This window comes from Pipra filicauda, unplaced genomic scaffold (assembly GCF_003945595.2).
Source record: "Pipra filicauda isolate LSUMZ 115617 unplaced genomic scaffold, ASM394559v2 scaffold33_size4404698_pilon, whole genome shotgun sequence".
NCBI classification, from domain to species: domain Eukaryota; kingdom Metazoa; phylum Chordata; class Aves; order Passeriformes; family Pipridae; genus Pipra; species Pipra filicauda.
Genome location: NW_024104465.1, coordinates 462,025 through 472,716, shown reverse-complemented (window position 1 = coordinate 472,716; position 10,692 = coordinate 462,025). Strand labels below are relative to the sequence as shown.

At 41.2% G+C, this 10,692-nt stretch overlaps 1 long non-coding RNA gene across 1 annotated transcript; it reads right to left on the bottom strand.

Moving 5' to 3' along the window:
* Positions 1 to 4: 4 nt before the first annotated feature.
* Positions 5 to 9,237, bottom strand: LOC120323767. The gene is made up of 3 exons (XR_005564594.1): positions 9,090 to 9,237; positions 4,008 to 4,112; positions 5 to 465 (listed from the first exon to the last, which is right to left on the bottom strand). It is a non-coding gene; the product is annotated as an uncharacterized LOC120323767 (long non-coding RNA).
* Between the last annotated feature and the right edge of the window lie 1,455 nt (positions 9,238 to 10,692).

The window sequence follows — 10,692 nt, the reverse complement described above, 5'->3', positions numbered from 1 at the left end:
AGCCGCCCCGGGACGGGGCCGGGCGGGGCGCGGGGACCGCGGGAGCTTTCAACTCGTGAGCGAAGTTCACGGCGGGGATCGCAAAAACACCAACTCCGAGCAACAGCCGTCGAGAGTTCCCAGCGCCGCGTCCCGGCTGCGGCGGGTCGGGGGAGCCCCGGGCTGTCCCTGCCCCGCTCCCCGGCGGCCGGAGGAGCGCAAAGCCTGCGGTTGTTCCGGACTTTTTGGAACTTTTTGCTGTTAAAAGACTTTATGCCAGTTTGCATGACCCCTGTGAAGAGTTTGAGAAGTCTCTCCCGCTCCCCTCGCCCCGGAGTTTAAGAACTCCGCCGCGTTCTTAAACTCGCGTTTCCGATGTCTGAGCTGCGTCAGCAAGTGGGGTAAAGCCTGAAAAGGCATTTCCTCGGGACTGGGATGAATCCGCCATCTCCTATAACTCCAGCGACTTGTTAAACTTAGGAAAAGCTTTGAAGATTAGCAGAAAATAACGAATCGAAAGGATTATGGCCAATTTCTAGCAAGTGATTCAGTCCTTACCGAACATAACACCTGTAAAGTGAAATCCACTTTGGGGGATGCACAAGAAGGAGCAAAGAAATTAATATTATTTCCAAACACTAATATTTGGGGAAAAAAATTCCCTAACAACCACAAAACAAGTAAAAAAAAAGATCTGCTTCCGTCATGGTTTTCAAGTTGGTGAGAAAAACTATGGCAGCCTGCACTTAGAAAGGAACAGGCTCTGTTTCTGCCATGTGATATTAGAAAAAAGACTTCATACCTGCGTGGAGCTTCAGCAAAATGGAGACTTCTGATCAGATGAAGGCTGAAGCTGAGATTTTGCTCTGTCTGACTCCTCTTGAGAACATTTAATTAATTAAAGTTACAAAAAAATAGTAAGATGTGCTTACAGCTTTATGAATGAGACACTTTTGTCACTGGAAGCTTTGCCATTGACTTGAATGGAGCCACGTTTCCCAGTTCTGGATGTCATCAAACAAGATATAATGTAACACAGTAAAGACAGAAGAAATAAAGGTGCAGTATTTTCACTTTCATAGACATTAATCATCACTCAGCTGCATGCCTGGAATATAACATGGAATGAGAATCTGCTGATCTATCAAAATGTCAAAAGAAAAGATGGTGTATCTTGAGGAAAGAGTAAGAAATACCAAGTCCCTCCTGCTTGCCAACGTAGCCGTTAGTGTTCGGGCACAAACTCTGTGTAGCTGTAAAACCTCTGATCTGTTTCTTCTCAAGGGGCTTTAAACACAGTCAGCAGACAAGCTCAGAAAATACAGTTCACATCACACCATACAATTACTGTTAAGAGTCCATGGACTCCATCCCTTTGGAAGGGATCAGCTTCCAGGGCCACTCTAGCCTTTAATCCACGAGCACAGTGTCAGGGGACCATTGTCATGGCTTAGAGTTTGAGTTTGCCTGCTGGTAGTTGAAACACTCACAGGCAAATAAGAACCAATGAGAACATCCAGCTCACTTAGGGAAGTTTGAGCCATTAATGGTGACCATAAACAAGCACAAGACAAACCCGTGGCGAATCAACGCCACGGAGAAGGCACAGTTCTGTGCAGAGATCAGCCAGGGAGACTTGAACCTCGGGTGTGAGGAAAGGATGGAGATTCTTGCACTCTAACATCAGACATTTAGTTTAAGTGCCTTTATAGGGTGCTCCGGAGTTACCAGTCACATCAACAACCTGCAGTAAATTTTTCCCTGAGGATAATGTAGGCCTCTGTTAAGTTGGACGTGTGACTCCCTTCCCAGGTCCCTGAGACACAGACCTAATAGAAGAACCTGGGGGTCCTTGTGTGTTTCTGGAAACAATAAAGTTTAATTGTTCAAATGAGGCTGCTAACGGATGCTAATGGATTGCAAAGAAAGCAGGAGATAGGAAGTGGTGAGAGATTGAGGGGCAATTTGTGCTAATGAGAGCTCATTAAGAGGTTCTGGAGATAAAGGTTCTGTCACGAGGCAGTTAGTGTAGCTGAATTTAACCTATCTTTTACATAAACCACTAAAATTCAAGAAGTATATCCTGTTAGGACAAGACTGATTAAATTTTAAATAGCACTGACTTGGAGCCACTTACTGAGGTGAAGAAAAAGAAGGAGGTACTCAGCCAATAGTTTGCTTTTACAAGCTGCAGGGATGGAGAGTAGTTACATTCCCGAGAACCTCAGAAAGTCTCTAACTTTAGAGGGGAAAACCATTGTGCTGAGACGACTCAGCAGAAAGCTGTGAAAATCATTTAAGAACACGAACTGAGAGTTTTAAGATGTAGTTCCATGAACAATCATAAAAATAGCCCTCCAAGAGAATGAGTCAGAGTACCAATATTCCCGCTTACAGCCTTGCACTTCAAGCTGAGCCCTGAAAAAGAAACCGATTGCTCTGCACAGAGAAGTGATTTTCCAAGGAATATGAGTAAGGCAAAATGCTGGATAAATTACTGCCATGATGGGCAAAGCAGATGGGCTGGAGACGTGACAGTTTCAAGATACATATTTTTTTAAAGGTCTTCTTCCCCTGATTTCAGAGAGTGCTATGGCTTGACAGCAGGATTCCTTACAAGGCAGAACATGCTCTCCATCACACTTTGCTGTATTGCTGGTAGGACTCTCCTCAAAGGCCTACAGCAGTTCTGGGAAGAAGTTCCAGTGTCTGCACACAAGTCAAAGTCCACATAAAGATCAAAAATGGTAGTTTAATGCTCAGAGGTTGTTTGAGACTAACATGTACGTCTACACAACATGATACAAGGAGTTTCCTCACTGGTCCTCCACAGCACTAAGAGCAGAGTCTCTGCAAATCCTGAGCACTATAAACTCTTCTCATGGGTAGAGTTGCACCAGAAGGAGCTGGTGGGACCTTGTACTGGCCTGAGAGACTGGTCAGATGGGCTCGGCTTTCCCAGCTCAGTGCAGGGTGAGGGAAGCATTTCCAGACCCCAGTTCATGTGGCAATGTGTCCCCAAACTGGCCTTACATAGGGCTGTGTTTGATTAGCACAGTCAATCACTATACAGCAGAGCTGGTGGCACTCAACAAACATTTCAGATGATGTTCTCTCTATGGCAAAAATGAGCACACTGGTCTTTCCCAATTACTCTTAGAGAAAAAAAAAAGAAAGAGTAACTGAAAATTTTTAAGTGAGCACAGTGTGCCCAGTGTTTGCCAGGAGTGCAATGTCTTTGTAAAACAAATTACCTATGATTTCTCAGTATGGCCACACAACAGACTATTATCGCTTCTGTTTCCAACCCTTCTGGATTATTAAGCAGAAAAAAGGATTACAGAAATAGCAAAGGAGACCTGTGAGCAACACTTTCATGCTTTTCCCAAGAACAGTTTGTTCTCTGGCTATATCATGGACTCAGACCTTTCTGAATACAGCAGACAAGGTGTTCACAGGAACTTTTCTCCACTCAGAATTAAACACTACTTTGAGGGAAGGAGGTCACAGTAACAGTCAATGGCCATGTCAAGCTCCAAACTGAGTTCTACTTAACCAAACAAAAAAATCCTCTCAAGCATCTTCCAGGATTTAGCCATGCTTTATCCTTCCTGAGGGAACAGCAAACCTCACTGCCTTGTAATACCAAGGGAAGAGAAAACTATGAACTGGAAATGAAGTAATTCAATGTCTAATATTTTCATACTGCATCCATTGCACAGTAATTTAAAGTTCTTCATATACTTCATCACACTATGTCATGATAGTAAAATCCATCTCTGTTTTGCAAATGGAACAAGGAAGCCCGTGGGTATTAAACTATGTATACACAGCAGCACTGCTACTGCTGTTACATTGTTCAGTGTTCTGAGTCTTCCCTTTCCTCAAAAGGGGGATCACCTGCACACGAGAGGAGGCCTCCCATATTCCAAAAAGTAGTATTTCAGCTTGTTTACATAAATGCTTCTACAGAAGTATTCTACAGGGAAAACTAATCCACCCCTCTCTTTTCAAAGACAATTTTTTACCTGGTCATTCTGGTCTTAACAAGTGTGTAGGAACACCCTTCCTCTGCTGGCTGTTCATCCTCATGACTGTCAGGCCATTCAGCAACACCGAGTTGGAGACTGTGACTATGAAGGAACAAAGACAGACCTGCATTATTGGTTCTTGGTGCTATGAAGTTATGAAGAAATCTGTGTCACCCAAGCAGCCACTGGAGGGAAATGACTCCCTGTCTATTCCCAGGCAGCAGTGCCAAATGAACTCCTGTCTCCAGCTTTTCATCTTTGCAGGTCTACTGCTAAATCAGTCCTTTATTCTGTACATTTTGGTGTCCAAATTTGCTTTCCACAGATAGGTCTTTGCTTAGAAGTCTCTATTTATAGTGAACTGAGGTGAACTGTCCTTTTTACTTGTGCCTGAACTTCAGCTGCAGAAAACATTCTATCCTCCCCCCCTTTTTTTTTTTTGAGACTTTAAATCCAAATACTTCCACGGATTGGGGTTTTCAAGTTTTGGACCAGAACTCTGTACCTGGTGCTTATTGTTGAGAGAGAAGCCATATTTTTGATTCTCTGTTGCCGTTAGAGTTGAATAGAAGCTACAGAGAATCCTGAATGGGGATATAAGAGAAGAGCTGCCCTGGTTGTTATTGATGTTCAGATAATCCTGTTTAATCTTATTTGGTTTGCTCCTTGGAAACTTCCTATTACAAATACAGAATGTTCATGTGAGTGTAACATTCTGCCCTGGCCTCAGAATAAGGAATAAAGTAACTCACAATAAGGAATAAAGAAGTAGCCTCAGTGGGGTGGCAATGAAAATACTACTACTAACCAACATAAAATTTGGATAAAAATGGAGATTATGTTAATGACCAGAACAGATACAGCAAAGGACTAAGCACTACTAAGGAATGCAGGACTGTTACAGGTTCAAGAAGTGCAAAATGAAATCTATTCTAATTCATTGTGTTGGCCCCCACACAGCTGTACCATGGAGGTTTACTGGCAGGTTTTGGGAAATAGCCATTATGCTTTTGATTTTAGATATTTTGGTATCTTTCAGCTGCTGTTCAGGTGATTATGTTGTTTATATAGTGGAGCTTGTAGATAGAAGCAATTGGTAGATGCATGTGTAAACTAAATTTACTTTAGTTTAGCATTAAACTTACTTTAGCATCAAAAGAAACGAGAAGGGAGAGATTTGGGAGGCTGCCTGGGTCTGCTTACTCTACCTATCATTTAGGGATTCAAAATGAATATTTGGATCAAACTATTTGTCAACATTATGCAAAAGAAGCAGTTGTAATAAGCTGTCACAAAGACAGTTGTTCCTAGCTCTGGAGTAAGTTTGTCTATTGACAGTATCACAGAATGTTCATAAATTCCATTCAGGCAGTGCTGGATAATGACAAACTAAAATCCCTTTATACAGGAGACAGAAACTAAGCTTACTTGATGGCCCTTAAATTCCAGTTGAATCAGTGATAGCCTAGCAAAGATGTTATTCATTTATGAGATTGAATCAGATAGGTTCAGTTTGCTGTCTTCAATACATTTTCAATATCCTGACAGTTATACTTTTCCCAAGACAGGGAGCTGCTGTATTATTTAACTGAAAACTGTAGTCAAGAAGTTACAAGAATAATTTGGATGTTGATTTCTTATGAAAGGCACAGTAGTGGGTGGACTTATAAAGAAGACAGAGATTACTTGTACCAAAATTATTTCTTTCCCATGAGAAACAGATAAGGGTCAATATCTGCCCTTTAACTCTCTGCCATAAATAAATGAGAGCATTCAGGAATCAAAGGCTAAATTCATGTTGGCTTTTTTTTTCTTTTTGCCAACTTGCATATATTTGCATTACATCAAACTTCAAGAATTAATGTAGACCCTTCCCTAAATCTGTTCCTATCACTGTCATTTCTTCTAGAATAGAACTAGTTAGGGCACAACAGGGGCATGGCTCATTGTTCCTGCTTTTGAAGTGGACAGAGTTTAATATGTGGCATATCAAATAGTAGAAAGTGTAATGACTGGAAGGATGCACATTCCCTTCCTTAAGAATTCTGGATCAGGACTGGTTTTGCTATTGTATTTCTGTGAGCATTTGTGAGTCAGCAGTGTCTGTGGGGCTGATGCATTAGTCTCCCACTGGGATCAGTGTACACTCCTGCTGTAATAGGTATTGTGAGAGAAATGCCTTCCTTAGCTTAAACATAACTTTGCAATTGTACCCTTGCAGCTGTATACTCCCATTTTTCACTGGGGACTACAGCTGTGGGCTGTGGCTTCGGAAACATCAGAGATCCGTGATGAGCTGTTAACTTTGGTAAATTATTCATGGGAAATAAACATGTGAACAGGGAAATGTTCAGATAAAAATGAAAGTTTCTTTCATAGTCTGAGATTTTCATTCACTGATAACCTTCTAAAGTACTACCCTAATTTGAAGCCAATAAACAAGTCGACCGTGCAAGCCTGCTAGCGTTCGAACATGTGGGAAGATGTCCTTGTATGTTTTCCATGGTCTGTCCTTTTCCATTCTGTCTCCTGGCTTCTGACCTGTCTGATTCAGTCATATATCAACATCAAAGGATCTGTTACAGCAGCTCAGACAGCAATGGGCATCTGCTCAGTGCCGTGGGTGATCTGGGCTGGGCTGTGAGGAGCCCTTGTTTTATCTCAGTGTTCCATTTCCCTGCAAATGAGTTCATGTTCTTGGAAGTTTTCCTCCTGGTGACTGGCAAGACAGGCTGTTGTAGCAGTCCTTGGTAGCACTGAAATAGCAGGATTTATCTTACCTCAGTTTAACACTCTGAAAATAGAGCTCAGCTCAGTTAAATTTCCTTTAGAATCCAAGTGGAGAGTTACTACCAGGGGGTTTAATAGCAGGTCCCTTCTTGTTTATATCTTTCTTTTAAACTGGACATCTCATTTTTCAGATTTCTTGCTATGAGAATTCATTTCAGATGTGGCTGTGCAATGCAGTGCTGTAAATTCAGCCTTTTGGAAATACTAATGAACATTTATTTTCTAGGAGTTCCTGAAAACATTTGTAACAAATTTGTTAGTTTAAGAATTTGAACAATTTTGCCAACTTGAGTATTTGTATTATCAAAGAAATTACAAACTAATCTGTACTAGCAAATAACTGAAAATTGCTGTTTTGAATATTTTTCATAAATTCAAGTGCTTATGAAAACATTTTGGGATTATTTAAGATTATTTCATATTCTATTAATAAAGGTATTTGGTGCAGACAATGAATTCAATTAGTTCTCACTCCACAGTCAGTCTGGAATCTCTTCATGGACTTCTCTGGATCAGCTCCAGTTTCCCACAATACAAATAACAGGAAAACACAGCCATGGTTGTGCATGTTCTGGGGTTGGATGAGGTCAATTATGTTACTTACTGGCAGGATAAGGCCTGAACCAAAAGGTTAAATGCATCCATTAGGGAAGATCTGGATCTGGACTCAGATCTGAACTTGTGGGATAAGCTGAATACTAATTGTTCTATGAATATTTAATACACTTAGCACTTTCCCATTGTGTACCATCCCAAAGGGACCATCTTTCCTTCTCTCACACATATACACACGTACTCTTCTTTCATTAAGGATTCCCAAATACAGTAATTAGAACAGTCATCAAATTTGGATCTGACTGATCCAAAATCCAGCTTTTTTCAATGCAGTTGCAGTGGCTCAGAGTGCACTGGTGAACATGGCCTGGGACTCAGGTTACTGTTATTCAGGAGATCATTTAGTGAGAACATAGGAACTGAGACTGTTTCTGTTTCCTCCTGTTTCCCAGCAGGAAATAACCTGCTGGGAAACATAACAGGACAGAATTCTTTTTCCTAACTGATACATTACATTTATCACAGTCCTAAAAAAAACTGTTCAAATGTATATACTCAGTGTCCACTTTTGTCCTGTGACACCAGGACAAGCTGCAGAACAGACACCAGCATGTCAGACTGATAAATATGCAAATATTCTACTTTGTGTTGTTTAATAATTTCAGTGTTTTATTTTTACACTTTGTGCATGAGAAAATCTGGTAACACTGTTGTGGAATTTGGAGAGGGCTTTTAAAAAAGTTCCCTGCTCATGTCCTGGATTCTTTTTATAAGCCTGCAGAAATCAAGTCTATTTTTTTTTTTACAGGAGCAAAAGCTTGCTTTTTTGTCATTTTTATCTCAGCCACTCAGATTATGTGGGACACAGTTTTTCCTCTTTTCCTACAACAAATGGGAACAGTTGGACATTGCAATCTTCCCTCCACACTTTTTATGCAAAGTTTTCATTACAGAATACACATATTTCCTTTATCTGCAACCTGCCCTACTTTGTAAACATGGTTTGAAGAACCATAGGTAGAAAAGAGCAGCCTTTGAAAGGCAAACATTTGCTAGAATATTCTGAGAAACGTTCTAATGAACTCTCTGTGCAAGACAATGTTTTGATGACTGTTACAGTAATCTGGCACTAGAAATAAATCAGATGTTGTAGTTGTGTCAACCATGACGTGTTCTTTTAAAAATCCACCACAATTTATAGCACAATGACTAAATCCATCATACATAGTTGGGTGTAATTTACAATGTAGTGTACTAAAATACAGCCACCCTAATAAAAAAACATATAAATCACATGGAAAAGAAACAACCATTTGCCAGGTAAAAGAAGGGAAAGATAAGTCAACAAAGAGAAAAGGCTTTTTTTCAGCCTTCCCCTACTTCAGGGTCTAATCTTGCCCCTGTGAAGTGCACTGCAGAAGTCTAGTTCAACAACAGAAAATCAGAATCTTGAGAACTGACATTGTTAATCAGGAGTGACACCACTAAAAAGGATTCTATTGTGTGGGGCTGATGCAGTCACCAGTCCAAAGCCTGCAGGAGATCTGTGTAGCTGGAGCATGCCAGCTCCTCTGGAAGGCGTGTTCTGATGGGAAGGAGTTAGTTTTGAGTTTGCTGTGCCTCCAGTGGAATACAGCCTTTATTTCAGAATACACCCTTTAATTCCCTTCTTGGCTGCAGAATAATCTAGGATCTGACTTTCTTACTCACTTCAGTAAGAAAATGGCCACTTACCACCAAAGAGAGTCCCAGTGGGCTGTGGTGGTCCCTCAGAACATGGAACTCAGAGGCTGGTTCAATGGGCTGAATGCTGCTGTGTCCCTGCCCTCCTGGCATGGCATAAAAGAGCATTCCTTGCCCTCACTGTTGAGAGGGCTCCTGAATTAACATCCTCTCTGCTTCCTGTTACCCTGATGAACAGAGAAATACAACTTCAAACATGCTACAATGACACTGGTTTGTTGGACTGTTATTCAGCCATCTCAACTTTTCCCTCCCTCTCCAATTTTGTCATGAAACACAAACATCAAGTAGACCAAAATGCATCTACATCCCTTTTTTGATGCTGGCCAGTCACAGATGATTAAGAAGGGTGATTTCAGGGTGCTTCAGGCCCTGGTATGTCCTCTCAGCTTCTTGTGATCAGCTGTTTATGATACAAAATTAGGGAAATTAAGGTTGAGGCATCTGAGAATTCTTCCCAGCTATGTTTGGTCACATCTTTTTCTCTCTTCGACCACTTTCTTTTGGTGGTTGGTCAGTTTTCCTACTGGGAATTGGACTCTTATTTTGCTGGTCACAAGATCAGCCATGGCATTTGTAATAACAACCTGTTCTGATTTTACAGTCATCAACACTCAGCAGGGTCGATAACAATCTTTCCACTGACCTTGATAGAAGCTGGAGCTTATCCCAAATATCCTGGGGTTTGTTAGGCTGGGTTTTTATCTTCTGCAATGCCACAACAGTGGTATTTATCAAAATTTAGCAGAAATAATTGCTGTTATTAGTGTGCAGGGCTAAATATAATTTCATCTCTTTATCATGCTGGTGTGGTCTTAATTTACAGGACAGAAGAATAAAAGGGTGATATGTAAAGCTGAAATTCCAGTTGGGAACATGTACCTCAATTTCTGAATACCCCTACAATGAGTGTGACATTTCTTTACAATAAAACAGCCTATTTCCAAGAAAGACAGAGATGTTTATTTTATAATCCCTATTTATAAGATGTTGCTTTTTACGTCCAATATAAAACAGAGTGGGACTATTGTTGTTGATATAATAGGATGATTGGCTTCTTTTCCACAATGCTGAAAGCTTTCCTACAAGAAGAGAGTGGAGATGACAATTCCAGAACCACTGTGAAGCGGAAGGGAAGAGTGAATGGTGAAAGAGGCATCATTCACTCTTCTAATTGACGAGTCTTCCTGTAACAATTTCTAGCCTAATATCCAAGCAATTCTCAAGCAACCATAACTTTCTGCCCTGCTACCAGTGACACCCAGCAAAATGTTCTTATCTCAGCTTCACCTGAGGTGTGTGGGGCTTGGATGGCACTGGGAACACATCAGGCAGCAGGAAACAGGATCAAGAATCTCCAAGTTCAGTGTCTGAATCCCCCAGACATCCACTCCAGAGCATGAAGCAAGTGACCAACCCAAGCTCGTGTGGCTTGTTTTGGCTAATACATTTGTGAATGACTGGCCCATTAGCTGAAATTTAGAGGACCAGAACAGAATGGGAAGATGAGCAGAGAGAACACTGGTCCAAGCAGCTCTACCACACTCTGGAGACCTTCAGCAAGTTGCTTGGACTCTTGGTGCACCCATCTCCG